A 15,716-nucleotide genomic window follows, 5' to 3' on the forward strand; every position below is an offset into this window, starting at 1 on the left:
AATTCCTCACCATTACGTATTGGAGTATCTGCAGAAGGTGATTCCAATTTATTACATACCACCAAACTAGATCCCATCAATCTTGAGCAGTGGGGGTAGGGAGGTGGTATTGAAGACGACATGAAATTTGGTGTTTCAGTAGATGAGATTTAATTTTCGGAAAACATTTCGCTCATAAAACGGATATCAACCCAGTGTCAGCACTGACCTCCTGATGTCAATGTCATCATGCAAGCATAGCTAAAATAAGCCTCAAAGTAAAACAAAGAAACATTGCATCTCAGCACAATACGATTTCTTCTCTTACAGTATGTACTATCTATAGCCTTTTGGTATTCCTATTAATGGCTTGTTATTTTAAAATTTAGCTTTTGGAGGGGGAGGGAGAAGATAAATCATTTTGCATTTTCTGTGTTCTGAATGCATACAGTATGCTGCTGTAAGTCTTAGTATTATTTAGGTCAGTATCTTAAGGATAGCTTTTATCGTTCATGATGGTCAGCTATGCAGCCAGAGGAATTCAGCATCAATTTATTTTTCTGTTCTGATTTTATTCTGCTTCCAAGTTTTAAAAAATCCATTCACATTTTAATAAAATTCTGAGGCGGTATCTGCTGCTCTGTACTGCAGATACATTTAGCAGGATACATTTACACTGCTTGTGGTTAAAGGTTATAGCACGGATACAGACAGCTGATCATGCATTTTTCTACAAGCCTGCCGGCACCATTTAGGATTTTGAAAAATAATCTAGAAATGCTACACCCTTTATCAGAATTATTCTTTACTTTGCAAGAGCTTAACAGTTTTGGTTTTTTCTTAGCAATTCTATAAAATTAACAATCTATAAAATGCATCCCGGACCAGATACATACTGTATTGAAAGCTTTCTTCAGGAAGAGAGTATGAGAGTGTTCTTTCCAGCTTATTTTCTTCCTTAGCAAAAGGATTGTTTGATTCTCAGAAGCAGAAGGACACATTCATTGTGGAGCAGCTCTGCTTAAGTGTATGAAATGCCTTCTGTCTGGTTGCAGAATTTGGAGTTTGCTAAACAGTGTTTAGTGATTGGGCTCATCTTGCATCACCAGTTGATGACATTTTTCTTTGTTCCCTCCTACCCAGTTGAACCAAGACTCTGAGGCTGATATGCAATGTCACTTACAACATTAATCAGATACTGCATTTAAGGTGAGCTGTCCCTTGCCTCCTCCTTCCCCAGTGCTCGTGTGCTGCATGCAGTGCGTATCTTGCTTCTGCGAGCCTAAGATGGCAGGCAGGATTAGCCGTGCTTGTGCTGTGTGTGCATGCTGTGTCTAGAATTCATTACACGTTGCCTAGTATTTCAGATGTGAGTATGTAAATGCTCTGTATGCCATATCATCTGGTAGCGAAGACTTGTTTTTGCCTCATTACAGCCTTAGATATTTCAACATCACCTTTCATTTCCAATTCATTTGCTTCTGGATGTTTGCTTTTCATCACATTCAAAATATGATTTTACCTTTTTTTTTTTTTTAACAAAACCAAAACCCCCCACAAACCCTAAAAACAAAAACAACAACAACAAAACTCTGCTACCAGATGGTGTCTCTCCTTTCTTCGTGCATTTGCTGTCTTTTAAATAATGTATGTTGTATTGTTAATTAATGTGAATATCAAATTAAACACTTGAAACTTACATGTTTATTATGCAGGTAGGAGGCAAGGTGGATTCTATTTTTAACTCTTATGCACTCCATCATGTGCAAGCAACTTGGGTTCTCAAATTTGTATTTTCAATGCTGGTATCAGTGGTTTGATTTTCAGCAAATGTGACAGTGGCCTTTGCAGTGGTCAGCTCCGAGCTTTGAACTCTCAGAGGAGGAAGGGGAAAAAAATTCAACACACCACCTCCTTGGTTGCAGTCTCAGAAAAACCTTGGATGAGAAACTTCTTTTTTCAATCCTGTTTTCCTGTTGATAAATTCAGTTCTGTGATCACAGTTCATTCAAGCTGTTCTGCATATGATTTTTGTGTGTATGTGACAATTGCATCTAAAACTTGTGAGCAAGAAGACAGAGAAATCAGTTGGTCTCCATCGCTTTACATAAAAATGGCTGAGTGTCTTGTCATGCTAGCACTGCATTAAGTGATGCATACAGGTAGGTTGAAATTTGCATGTTTTTATAGTTTTTTTGGGCCATGCAGCAAGAACATTAGATGCATTAGAATATGACTTTTAGAAAAACAAAAATTAAATAAGCCAGTTGTAATCTTTTGGGGGAGGGTTTTTAATTGGACAGCCTCTGCTATTCAGATAGTATATAAATGTATAGCTTTTACAAACTTATTAAATGATTCTGCCATAAAAGGGAGATTTTTTTTAAAAAAATCATATATATGATAGGTGTGGTGCCATTAGACAACAAAAGAATTTTTTGAAAAGAGTGATGATTCAGCTCCATTTCAGCTTGAAACTAAAAATAAATGGGTTTCTGGAGATGATTTCAAAGAGCGTAAACAAGCTTAATAAGAAACATTAAAAATATTTAAATTTTAAGAAGCGGTCTTTAAACGTGTTACATGAAAGATGAAAATGAAAACTGATATGCTTCCAAAATTAATTTTAGGTGATATACAAGAATACATTATATTATGTATATAATTTGGGGGGATGAGGAGTTACAATTTTTAAAGAAGGAAATATTAAATATAGATGGCCCTCTTAAAAGAAATAGAGCTTCACTAAATGAAACCGAGCCCCTAGAATGGTTCATTGCAGACCATATAGCTGTGGTTCTGGCACTTTTCAAAATAATTTCATGAGCTCTTTCTTTTGAGCTTAACTTCTCAAATATATTTTAGTTTCAAATTTAACACTGGGCCAGAACCAGTTTCCTTGGTAACCAAATCGTATTTAAACATGCAATAACAGATATGCAAAAGAATGTCTTTAAAAAGGAAACAAATGTTTAATGAAAAATTTACAGTTCTTTTTCCTCTCATATAGAATCTGAACTGGTTTTAGATGGTTTTTAATGCGGTCTTCAAGCCTTAAAAATTAAGCCATATTTCTAAACATATAGAGAAAGCTTGCACAGTGACAGCTTTTCTCTCCCTCCTTTGTGCTCAGTACTTTCAAAATTAAGGTTTTCTTTGCAGTATGCTCCAGAATGCAGGTCAAGGTTTGTGTACAGAGGTGTAGTTTCATTATCACAAGTTCACCAGCGCCACTGAAACAAAAGGTATTTCAGAAATTCTGAGAATCAGAAAATGCTTGTACTCTTGCCTTCCCTGATCCCTCCGTTGGTAACCTCAGTGCTGTCGGTAGAAAAGGACCCAAATCCAAGCCTACCCCTACCAATGACAAGTGCACCCTGAACCTTTGTGGAAATATCTCTATAGGTGTGTTAGGAAGATGGTGCTAAACCTGAAACCTCCCCGAGGTTTGCTTCAATGTGAAGAACATTGAGATTCAAAACCATCTGTGTAAAAGGCTGCCTTATTCTAGCAGTTTAACTAATATTCTATTCCATAGCACTATCATAGAACTGAACCTCTCTAATGGGCTGAAGGGTGGTGGTGGTTGTTGTCATGTTGTTTTGTGGCCAACTAAAATATTTTGCTTGGAGTCTTTCTCTGGTTCAATTATTTTGGAACGTGATTCATCTCATACTGATTTTGTTCTCCAGGCTTGCCATGAAATACCCTTCCTGCAACACCTTTTTTTTTTTTTTTTTTTTGGCTGTTGGGAGCCATTTTCCTTCTTGCCTGTGACTTTAAATGACTAAGTACATTTTGAATATAGTATCAATCAGAAGATTGTAAACTGAAGGGAAATATCAGAAACCTGATTCAATATTGCGTATTTTTTTTAGTACCAACAGCATTAACAGTTGCAATAGGATCAAGCTAATTGTCATTCGCTCTTGAGCAAATAATGAGCCAGGCATTTATAATTAAAACACTACTGCTAGTCAGAAAGCTTATAACTACAATGTCTTCTATTTTGATAGGCCAGTACAAAGTAATCATTTTGCACCTATTTGAATCTTAATTACAAGATTAGATGGATGCAATGCAATTGTTTTACCATTAAAATGAATGCCTGATAGATTCAACAGTGTATTTCTTCTTTATAGAATGTCGATTCTTTTGTTTGTGACTCAAGCATGGTTGCGTCATCTTGTAGATTTTCATACTTAATGGGGTTTTTTTGTGGCATTATTCACTTATGTTGCTCTTAGTCTTGCCTAAAAGAATTTTAAACCCAATTCAAGGATCTAGAAAGCCAAATAAGATTGTTGGGAAGTGTATCGTATCATCGTCATTCTAATAAATAAACCAGTGAATAGAATAATAATTACTATATATTACTTCGTTGTGTTTCACCTTAATACTTTGCCTTCATATTTCACAGCAATCTTGACAAGGCACAAAGCTTTCCCAAACTTACCCATTTACAATTATTATTGAATTTCCAAGATTAGCTGAGAATGCTTCTTGATGATTGTAGAGGATGACACTTACCCCATCTCATTGTTTGAAAAGCTATCCTGAACCCATTTACACTTTTTGGCTCCGGTATTTTTACTGGGCAGGCCAGAGCAGGTGCGACAGCAAGACTATGCAAACAATTGCACTGTTCTTACCAAAACAAAATGGGCAAATATGTGGTTTTCTGTTGGAATGATTTATAATATAAAATACTATAATATTTATAATACTATAATACCAAGATTGCATCTCTTGCCATAATACTAGAGTGGTATTGATCTACCTCATCCATTTCCATGGATCCCCCGGAGATGGACTGGTAATCAGACTATGACTTAGAGCCTCTTCACTGTTATGTGAGAAGAATCTAGAAAGAGATCTAGCACTTTCTCTTTAGTACTAAGTCATGCTAAGTCTTTAAGTTCCTGGTACCATGTGGTTCATTCTAACAGCTCCTTTCCAGGGGAAATGCTGTTCTTAACAGCTCTCTTGGTAAATAAACAGTCAACACATTTATTGAGCATCTACTACATGCCAGGCATATTCCAGAGAATGGGAGGGTACTTGCAGGGAGGGGAATAAGCAAAAATATAGATGTAAATAAAGAAGGAAAGTGCACAGAGGAAAATTAAAAATTTAAAAATGAAAGTGAGCCAGGCACGGTGGCTCATGCCTGTAACCCCAACACTTTGGGAAGCCGAGACAGGAGGATTGCTTGAGACCAGGAGTTTGAGACCAGCCTGGGCAACATAGCAAGACCCCATCTCCACAAAAAATTTTAAAAATTAACTGGACACGGTGGCTGGTGTGCACCTGTAGTCCTAGCTATTCGGGAGGCTGAAGTAGGAGTATTACTTGAGCCCAGGAGTTCGAGGTTGCAGTGAGCTAGAATCATACTACTACACTCCAGCCTGGGCAAAAAAGCAAGACTCTTTCTCTAAGAAAAAATTAAAATTAAAAAAATAAAATAAAAAGTGAGGGTTATGTGGTTCTAGGGAGGAGAGCCACTTTAGAAAGATTGTTCAGAATGTTCTGAGGATGTGGCATTTAAGTGAAGATCGTGTGCTGAGAAGGATCTAGTCAGGTGAAGATCTGACGTGGGGCATTACCAGGAGAGGAGTGCTCATGCTCAGCCTTCAAACTTTCCTTTCTTTGTGTAAATGTTGCTATCTCAGAGCCAGGTCTGACAGCTTCAAGGGCTGAGGCTTAACTTAGGTAAGCTTCCCCTACAGTAAAAGGATGGCCCAGGTCCCTGTGACTGGTTTGAGCCAGTCAAACTCCCAGAGACTGGTACTCATGGGGTCATTGCCTTTGACCCAGTCATGACCCTGAAACTGCTTCAGAAGGTACAGTACGTTGCAGTGCTAGGTGGTGATGAAATTCTGGCACAGATTCAGTGTTAACCCAAGAAATGCACAGAAGAAAGACCTCTCAGAGTAGAGAAATTTCTGAGAAGCCTCTTGCTTTATTTTTCATAAGAATTCTGGAATTTAAACCAATGGCAAAACATTGAGATAGTCATTGAATTTTTTTCAAAGGCAAAATGGTGGAAGGGTTTGTCTCATCTCATCCGGCTAGTAGATTGTCTTAGTCCTAAAATGCCTCCCACTAGAGTGAAGTTTTTTTCAGGTTTTGCTAAAACACTTCAGCTCTGCACACATCTTTGCCTGTTGGTGGCTTTCTAAAAAACTAGTAAGGTTTTTTTCCTCTATTAGAGCAAGTCATTCTTTAAAAAATTCTTCTTAAGAACCAGAACTCTTTCATGCTTTTCGGGTTATTCTGTTGACAAAGGTCAGGGAACAAAGGGAGAAGTTTGCTATGCGAGTTAGAAACTACAAGGCTCTTTTGAGCCTTCTAAACATTTCCGAAGCACCTTCTAAAATTGATTCATTACTTAGCAGACTTTGCTTATCACAGTAGAGGCGGCCTGGCTGGCATGTTATACTTCATTTGGTTTTGAGAGGCCCTGAAACATTCTACAACATGAAGACAAGCTTGTTCGGTTCCTTTGTAGTAGAGTGGGGAAGGGGGCTGGTGGTAAAGGGGCTCTCTGCCCATTAGTGGGGAAGGGGACTGCAACAATTCAGTTTACTTCTTTGAGCATTTGTTGAGCATCAGCTATGTGCCAAACACTGCTATAAGCCAAGCAGAATGAAATATGACATAGTCCCCCTATGAAACTGCAGTCCAGGTTCCCACAGAAGGGTAGAGCATTGTATGGACAAGCACAATTGTGTATCCTCCCTGTTCCAGGAAGAAATAAATGGCATGCTGTTCTCTTAATGGCCTTTTATACTGTTCGCTGGAGGCCATCCCTCAGTTTGGGGCATTTCAGCTGATGACAAGGACAGTTCTTCACTTGGACTTTGTATCTTGACCTCACCACCTTCCCGAGATGTCTTGGCTCCTAATAAGCCACCGTATGTCTGGCTGCCCTTCTCCAAGCTGGTCCGCCTGCATTGCCAGGTGACCTCAATAACGGCTGCCACTTTTGCATTCATGAGCAGATGTTAAGTTGAGAAGCCCTCAAATGCAAAAATTTGAATTTGTGATGTAGGCAAGATGTTTTTGCTTTTTTACCTTCCCTGGTTGACAGTGGGGGGGTCTCCATGCTGGCTGTTCTGCAGAAGGCTTTCTGGGCAGCAGGTAAATCAGAGACCAGTTGCAAAATCAATTGTCTTTGTTAGGTGATCCCAGCATGCCACTGCCTTAGCCTAAATGTCTCGTTGACCAGAAAATTGTTCTTTTGATCTCATAACTCATTTTGCATTTTTCCCCCTTAATGTTCTCCTTGCTTCTGCAGCAATTCCTGCTCAGGGTTCAAGACTGAACACTCCCTATGTTTGGCCTGTAGAGGGAGTTTGTTTTCTGGTGCTGTTTGGTTTGAAAATTGCCAGTGTAAATATTCTTTCTGTGCTCATGAAAAGCAGTGGAGGCTTTCATTATATGCTTTCTACAATAAAACAATCCTCTTCCTTACTCTGTGGTCATTGCTGCCAAATGGATATTTTGCAATTTCTTTTTTCGTCTTGCTTGCTAAAATCTCCCACCCTGTCTGAGGCCTTGCTCTAATTAAGGCCTAACAGTCCTGCCGACCTTCCCCAGCGCTGAGCATGACTGTAGATTCCCTGCCCCAAGGGCCTTACAAGCCAGTGAAGCCAGAAAACAAAAGCCACCAGCTGAGAGTGTGGTTAAATCCCAGAAGGGCAGTGCCCTTGTCATTTTTTTTTTTCCTTTTCTCTTGTTTCTTGAACTGAGGAAGGGAAGAGAGGAACCTGGAGCAGGGAAAGGAAGGAACTACACTGTGGAAAGATTCTCTGAAGTACTCAGGGTACTGGGGAAACAATGCGGAAGAGAATGGGGTGGTCATCTGGGAAGCAAAATGGGGAGCTGGCTGTAGATAGGGCAGCACGGGGGCAGGGTGAGGATGCAGAAAATAAGAAAGAGGGAACAAAGGAAGCAGTCAGGAGGCAGCCAGGGGACAAAAGGAGATGCCGCTCTGCTGCGCCATGGAGCTGGGGGAACAAGGTACCAGGGAGAAAGTGGGAAGGGGTTGCAACTAGAAAAAGAAAGCTCAGGAGAGACCTTAAATGCAGGTTGCAGGCCTACGGCATACAGACTGGGTGCTATGATGTACTCTCTGGCTTCGCTCATAATGTTGGCCTTGCTACTTAATTGCCCCACGTTGCCTATTGTGAAGCTCCTACAGATTGATGTCCTTAAAGGTGATTTATTTACTACAGAGTCATAAGAACTTTCCATTTCTTTTTTTTTCTTTCTTTTTTTTTGAAACGGAGTCTCGTTCTTTTGCCAGGCTGGAGTGCAGTGACGCAATCTCGGGTCACTGCAACCTCCGCCTCCTGGGTTCAAGCAATTCTCCTGCCTCAGCCTCCTGAGTAGCTGGGACTACAGGCATGAACCACCACGCCCATCTAATTTTTGTATTTATTTTTTTTAGTACAGACGGGGTTTCACCATGTTGGCCAGGATGGTCTCAATCTGTTGACCTTGTGATCCGCCTGCCTCAGCCTCCCAAAGTGCTGGGATTACAGGCGTGAGCCACCACGCCCAGCCTGAACTTTCCATTTCTATCCCAGGCCTCCTATTCTACATGCTGAGGATGCCAGAGGGCCCCCTTACCACCACTCCCCACCACACCCTACCACCCTCCTCCCCATCACTGTACTAGATCTGAATTAAACATTAAATGAAATAAGCAGACTTTTTATTCATGCTATGTGATCAAGTGCTTTTGGTCATCTACAAAGCACAGACTGAAGACCTACCCAAAATACCTGCTGTACACTGCAGATTTTAGAAATTATTTTCCCCAAAGTCAGGTTGCCCACTGCAGGCATGCTAGTTTGCTTTGGGAGCCCCCAGAGCCTTCCTCTTCCTTCCTTCACCAGCCTATCCAGCCCCGAGTCTGAGTGCCTGTGGAGCCATCCTCAAAGGATATTCTGATTGTTTGAATCGCTTGGTCTCCAGGAGAACCACACCTGGCTGTCATACCAGCATTTAGCACTGCATCATCCCTGTACTTCCTGCTAAGCTCTTATGGGAATCTGAACTACACGTTTCTGTTGCCTTATTGATTTTAGACTCTTTTTACTCTATCTTTGAGGGAACCATGGCCCAGAGAAGATGGGACTTCTCAAGGTCTCTCGGAGAGTTAAGTGGTGGAATGAAACCATGCATGACTCCTAGACCAGTGCTCTTTCGACTAAAACTGCCTTGAGGTCACCAGGAAAGCCCAAGTTCTAAACCAGAGGCTGACAAACTTTTTCTGTAAAGAGTCAGACAGCAAATACTTTAGGCTTTATGGCATGAAAAAACAAATTTTCAACAAATTGAGTTTAAAGATCTACTTGTTTTTTATTAGGAATTCGTGAATCAGGCAGCATGCTATCTTTAACAAATAGGAAGGTATTCCGTTGGGCATGGCAGAACAATTGGTTTTTATAAGGTAGCTTAGGCAGGAACAAGGAAATAAAAATACAAAAAGCAGATTGGTTAACATCAGGTTACTGCAGGTAATTTTCCTTATTAAGGTTAAAGCAGAGGGGACTGCTTTATCATTCTGGCTAAAATTGGCCTATTATCTGTCTCCTAATTTCTCAAGTCAGATAAACAACTTCATTTCAGTTTGGTGATGTGGAACTTTAGCGTGAGTGACTCCATTTTGGTTTGGTCTCTTGGGGCTTAGTGCAGGAGCTAGTCTAAATCAATGGCCTTCTATACATTTAATTTAACAGTGGGTCAAGACAAAACTGAAGATACTTTGTAGGTATTTATATAACAAGTGACAAAGCAAATTTTCACAAATTTTATATTGATGAAATTCAAAATACAATAATATATAATATTAAGTATAGTAATAATGATATACTGTCATTCACAGATACAGAAGTGAATGAACGTGACTGTGTCTCAAAACTTCACTTATAAACTCTGAAATCTGCATTTCATACAATTTTCACATCATGAAATACAGGCATACCTCAGATGTCACAGGTTCGGTTCCAGGTTACTTCAATAAAGCGAATGTTGCAATAAAGCAAGGTGCACAAACTTTTTAGTTTCCCGGTGCATATAAAAGTTGTGTTTGCATTACACTGTAGTCTATTAAGTGTGTAATACCATTATGCCTTAAAAAAGTGTATATACCTTAGTTTAAAAATAATTTGTTGCTAAAATATGCCACTGATGTCTGAGCCTTCAGGAAGTCATGATCTTTCTGCGGGTGGAGCGTCTTGCCTGGATGTTGAAGGCTGCTGACTAATCAGTGTTGTGTTGCTGAAGGTTGGGGTGGCGATTTCTTAAAACAACAGTGAAGTCTGCTGCATTTATTGACTTTCACAAAAGATTTCTCTTTAGTATGTGGCACTGTTTGATAGCATTTTACCCACAGTAGAAATTTCTTTCAAAAGTAGAGTCAATCTTCTCAAACTTTGTCCTCGCTTCATCAACTAAATTTATGTAATATTATATATCCTTTGTTGTCATTTCAACAAGGTTCACAGTGTCTTCACCTGGAATAGATTCCACCTCAAGAAACCAGTTTCTTTGCTCATCCATAAGAAGCAACTCCTCATCTGATCAAGTTTTATAATAAGATTGCAGAAATTCAGTCCCATCTTTAGGCTCCACTTCTAGTTCTTTTGCTATTTCCACCACATCTGCAGTTACTTCCTCCACTGAAGTCTTGAATCTCTCAAAGTCATCCATGAGAGTTGGAACCAACATCTTCCAAACTCCTGGTAATGTTGATATTTTGACCTCCTTTCATTAATCATGAATGTTCTTAATGGCATCTAGAATGGTGAATCCTTTCCCAAAGGTTTTCAATTTGCTTTGCCCAGATCCATCAGAGCAATCACTGTCTATGGCAGTTACAGCCTTATGAAATATATTTTTAATAAGACTTGAAAGTCAAAATTATTCTTTGATCAGGACTACAGAATGGATGTTGTGTTAGCAGGCATGAAAACAACATTTATCTCCTTGTACATGTCCATCACAGTTCTTGGGTGACCAGGTATATTGTCAATGAGCAGTAATATTTTGAAAGAAATCTTTTCTCTGAGCAGTAGGTCTCAACAGTGGGCTTAAAATATTCACCAAACTAGATCTGCTGTCATCTAGTCATTGTTGTTCCATTAATAGAGTACAGGCAGAGTAGATTCAGCATAATTCTTAAAGGTCCTAGGATTTTCATAATGGTCAATGAGCACTGGCTTCAACTTAAAGTCACCAGCTTCATAAGCCCCTAATTGAAGTTTTGAAGCCAGGCATTGATTTCTCCTCTCTATTTATGAAAGTCCTAGGTGACGTCTTCTTCCAATAGAAGGCTGTTTTGTCTACATAGGAAATCTGTTGTTTAATGTAGCCACCTTCATCAATTGTCTTAGCTAGATCTTCTGGATAACTTGCTGTAGCTTCCACATCAGCACTTACTTCACTTTGCACTTTTATGTTATGGAGACAGCTTCTTTTTTAAACTTCATGAACCAACCTCTGCTTGCTCCACATTTTTCTTCTGCAGCTTCCTTACCTCTCCTAGTCTTCCTAGAATTGAGGAGAGTTAGGGCCTCACTCTGGATTAGGCTTAGGCTAAAGGGAATGTTGTGACTCATTTGATCCTCTATCCTGACCACTCAATCTTTCTCCAGATCAGCAATAAGGCTTTCTTATCATTTCCATGTTCATTGGAGTATCCCTTTTAATTTCCTTCAAGAGCTTTTCCTTACAACTTGGCTAAATGCTTAGCACAAGAGGGCTACCTTTTGGCCTGTCTTGACTTTCAACATACCTTCCTCATGAAGTTTAATCATTTCTAGCTTTTGATTTAAAGTGAGAAATGCGCAATTCTTCCTTTCACTTGAATACTTAGAGGCCATTGTAGGGTTAACTGGCCTAATTTCAGTATTTTTGTAGATGAGGAAATATGGAGGCCCAAGGAGAGGAAGAGAGGTAGGGAATGGCCAGTCAGTGGAACAGTCAGAACATAAACATTTATCAATAAAGTTCGCCATCTTATATGGGCGTGGTTCATGGCACCCCAAAGCAATTACAATAGTAACATCAAAGATCACTGATCACAGATCACTATAACACATATAATGATAATGGAAAAGTTTGAAATATTGTGAGAATTACTAAAATGTGACACTGAGACACAAAGTGAGCATATGCTATGAGGAAAATGGCGCCAGTCAGACTTGCTTGACGCAGGATTGCCAGAAACTTTCAACCTGTAAAAAAAGACGCAGTATCTACAAACCCAATAAAGTGGAATGCAATAAAACGAGCTACGTTTATATTCTCCTTTTGATTTTTTCCCAATTATTAAAAAATGTATAAACTATTCTTAGCTTGTAGGCCACACAAAAACAGGTATCAGGCCAGATGTGGCCCGAGGGACCTAATGGGTTTTGCAGGCCCATTTTCTGATTGGAAACCTGTAAACTGGGGCCCTATTGGCCAGATTCAGTCCACCTGTGTGTTTGTTTCACTTCTAACAATGTTTTTAGTTGAATGAGTCGCCAATATTTTTGTTTCTTGGTTTTAAAATGCTATTACCTTTTTTTTTCAAATTATAAAAGTAGTGTATCCCTATTATGAGGTAATTTGGAGTGTTGAACATTTTGGCCTTTTATCTATGCATCGTGCATTTTTTAATAGTTGAGATAGTATTTTGTAGACAAACTATGTATCTTCTTGTCTACTTAACATCCTAGCAGAAGCATTTTATATCATTTTAAATAAAGACTTTTATTAACATAACCTTTTAAAACTTTATGAAAATCTTAAACATATGTAGTAGAGGCTAGTTTAATGAACCCTCAGTTAGTTCTTTGACAATTATCAGCTGCTAGCCAATCTTGTTTCATGTAACTCTCCTTCTGTATTATTTTTTTTGCACTGTTCTTGTAACACTTCTATAAGTTTGAAATATTTTGAAATAAAAAGTTTTAGAAATGTAGATTACTTTTAAAATATATTTTTAAAATGTGGATTACTAAAAAAGAAAAATAACCACAGTACTAGACCACACCAACAAAGAACAATAATTCTTTAATAACATCAAAACATCATAGCATTCAAAAAATGAGAGGTCGTCTTTTAAAAAACCAATTTATTTGTTCAAGGCTCAAATCCAAATAAAGTCCATAGAGTGCAACTGACACTATTAAATTTCATTTAATTTATAGGTTTCTCTCCTCTCTTTTTTTCCTTGCTATTGCTATAAAAATTTTGTTGAAGAAACTGTAGTTTCCTCCTATCTGAAATTTGGTGATTACTTCCCTTGGTGCTGTTTTATGTGTTTCTCTATCTCAGAGATTTCCTGTAAATTGGGAGTTATATCTAGACCCTTGATCAGATTTATATTCCTTTTTTTTTAAGTAGTCAGCATTTCATAGATTTTATATAAAAATCCTGATTTAGGCTCCCTTAGGAAGTGCTGCAGATCTGGCATTTCCACCTGGCAACAATTGGTCCGGCGTTGGGTAGCCACCATCCCCATTCCCCACCTCCCAACCCCATTTAGGTGGGACTTGAATTCTCCTGCAGGCCAAAATTCATGCCACTTCCCATAAGCAGTTTCACACATTTATCTGTCTGGCTCCCACAGGCATGGGAAGTTGACACCCCTATTCTAAACATTGTCTCTTCAAGGGCTTTGGTAGATTTACTATCAAACACACACATCACACACAACAAGTAGCCTTTCAAGAATGTAGTAGAGATGAGAAAAAATGATTTGGAAAGAGACTTCCTTAAAGTGCTTGACGGAAAAAAGATAAGCAGCCAAATTAGGGGAGGCCAAATTATAGAATTTGGTGAGAACCCAGGTTGAGGGAAAGAGGAAAAAAAGTAAAACCACGAATTAATTTAACAGAGTGCTACTAGTATGAGAGTTGGAATGAGTTAACAGATTCCTAACCAATAGTAGGAAACAAAGACAGCAAGTGGGTTTAAAAAAGATACTTTAGTCTTTTAATATATTGTAATATTGAAACCTTAAAGAGAAGACGTTAGTAAGTGTTAAATTGGCTAAGAGTTCTAGTCAGAAGGTGCAAGCAGGCAGTTGTAGGATAACAGAAACCTGTGTGGAGATTAAATGAATGAGGTAGGAAAACCTTCTAGAAAAGGCCCCTGGAAAAGGATCAGGAACCATATTGTAGGAATGGTGAAGAACTGGTGGAAATTTAAGAGAGGAGATAATCTTGAAAGTCTTGCTTTTTTTTTTTTTTTTTTTTGCAAATGTATTGAAATTAGAAGTATTATAAAGACAGAGGAAATACATCATGTTTAGTGGTCTTGAAAATGATAAACTTTTACAGAAAAGAAAATAATTATGACAACTTGGGCCCTTCCTGGAAATTTCCAGATAGTTCCCCATACTCAGAAGAATGATTAAGAGAGAGAATCTGTGACTGGTTATGAGGAAGGATGGAAAATTTTGAGGGACGGGTTGATTATGTAATTTTTAGACTTGTGTTGTTTAAAACTGTTGCTGTGATATTTTAGTTATTAATAACAATTTGGGGAAATCTAGCCACTTCTGGAGAAACATTTGGCTCTAATAAGAAAGAAATGCCACTGTTTATGAATTCCCAAGTGGATGTAAAGACCCATTCACTTGCTAAGCCTCTTAGGAAACCCAGAGCCAGTTTTACCCTTAACAAGCTGTTGACAGAGTCTGGTCAAGGTACCACCTGGAACATGTTAACAATACAAAAAAGTGGATGTGGAGTCAGACCTGTGTTTCGATCCCTTTATGTCACTCACCATGTGACCCTGGCAGATTACCCATGGAAAATTTCTAGGGTGTAAAGGTTGTTTTACACGCAGTAGCTATGATTCTCACTGCTTGGATGGTAGGAACTTAGAACTCTGAATACTTAACTTCCAGTACTAACAGCAGCCACAACAGCCTACAATCATAGCGCGCTTACATAATACCAGGTACTCTTGCAAATGCTTCACATGTATTATCTCATTTAGTTCTTAAAAAGCCCTACAAGGTAGGCACTAATATTAAAATCAGTCCCATTTTATAGATGAAGAAGCCACAGGAGTTGAGCTAACTTGCCTAAAGTGGCCTTGTAAGCAACAAAGCTGGGCTTTAAACCCAGGCAGGCTGAATCCAAAGCCGAATTGCCTTGTCCTACCACCTCCCACCTTCCAGTCACAGGGAAACACAGAGCAACACCGCATACTAGCACTTCCCAACCCTGGTTCCTAATCCATGTGCCTCAGTTTTCTTGGAGGTCTTTGAGTAATTTTCAGAGTTTCCAAAAGCTTCAATGGAAACATACAAACATGCAATTATTAATAGACCACAAATTTTTTAGATTGGAATCCACTATTAACAACAGGTTATCTCAGGTTTTGAGGAAGCTCTGATTGGTAATTGCATATACAAAAAGATTGCAAGTTTTTGTTTTTGTTTTTTTTAAGTGGGAAGATGAATCATTACTTAATAAATGCAATTTAGTTGAGCAGATCTTTCTGAACACATGGCGTATGGAGGAAGAATAAAGGGTGCTTGGCTTTGAGGAGGTTGGGAAATGCTAATATACATGTGTATGCATGTTGCCCAAACTGTCGGCCTTCAAAACTCTTCCTTTTATTTTTAAATAACATGATTCTTTGACTTGGAGTCAACATATTTTTCCCTCATTACTTAAAATGTTTTGTTGGCTTTATATTTAATATTGGAGTCTATTCAT

The 15,716-nt window shown here is 38.7% G+C and overlaps 1 protein-coding gene across 37 annotated transcripts in view; it reads left to right on the top strand.

Moving 5' to 3' along the window:
* Window positions 1-15,716, top strand: part of ZBTB38 (zinc finger and BTB domain containing 38) — a 79,955-nt gene that overhangs the window by 17,125 nt on the left and 47,114 nt on the right. For 13 of the 37 annotated variants that reach the window (XM_054552727.2, XM_054552722.2, XM_054552726.2 and 10 more), the window contains one exon: window positions 1,123-1,188. The exons of 1 other annotated variant lie outside the window; for it this stretch is intronic. The gene's annotated coding sequence lies outside the window, so the exon portion shown is untranslated. Of the gene's footprint in view, window positions 1-261; window positions 309-673; window positions 1,007-1,120; window positions 2,142-10,491; window positions 10,737-15,716 lie in introns of those variants that run through there. 23 more of the 37 variants (XM_054552728.2, XM_054552731.2, XM_024244303.3 and 20 more) reach the window with 9 other exon arrangements.

This window comes from Pongo abelii, chromosome 2, assembly GCF_028885655.2.
Source record: "Pongo abelii isolate AG06213 chromosome 2, NHGRI_mPonAbe1-v2.0_pri, whole genome shotgun sequence".
Taxonomy (NCBI): Eukaryota; Metazoa; Chordata; class Mammalia; order Primates; family Hominidae; genus Pongo; species Pongo abelii.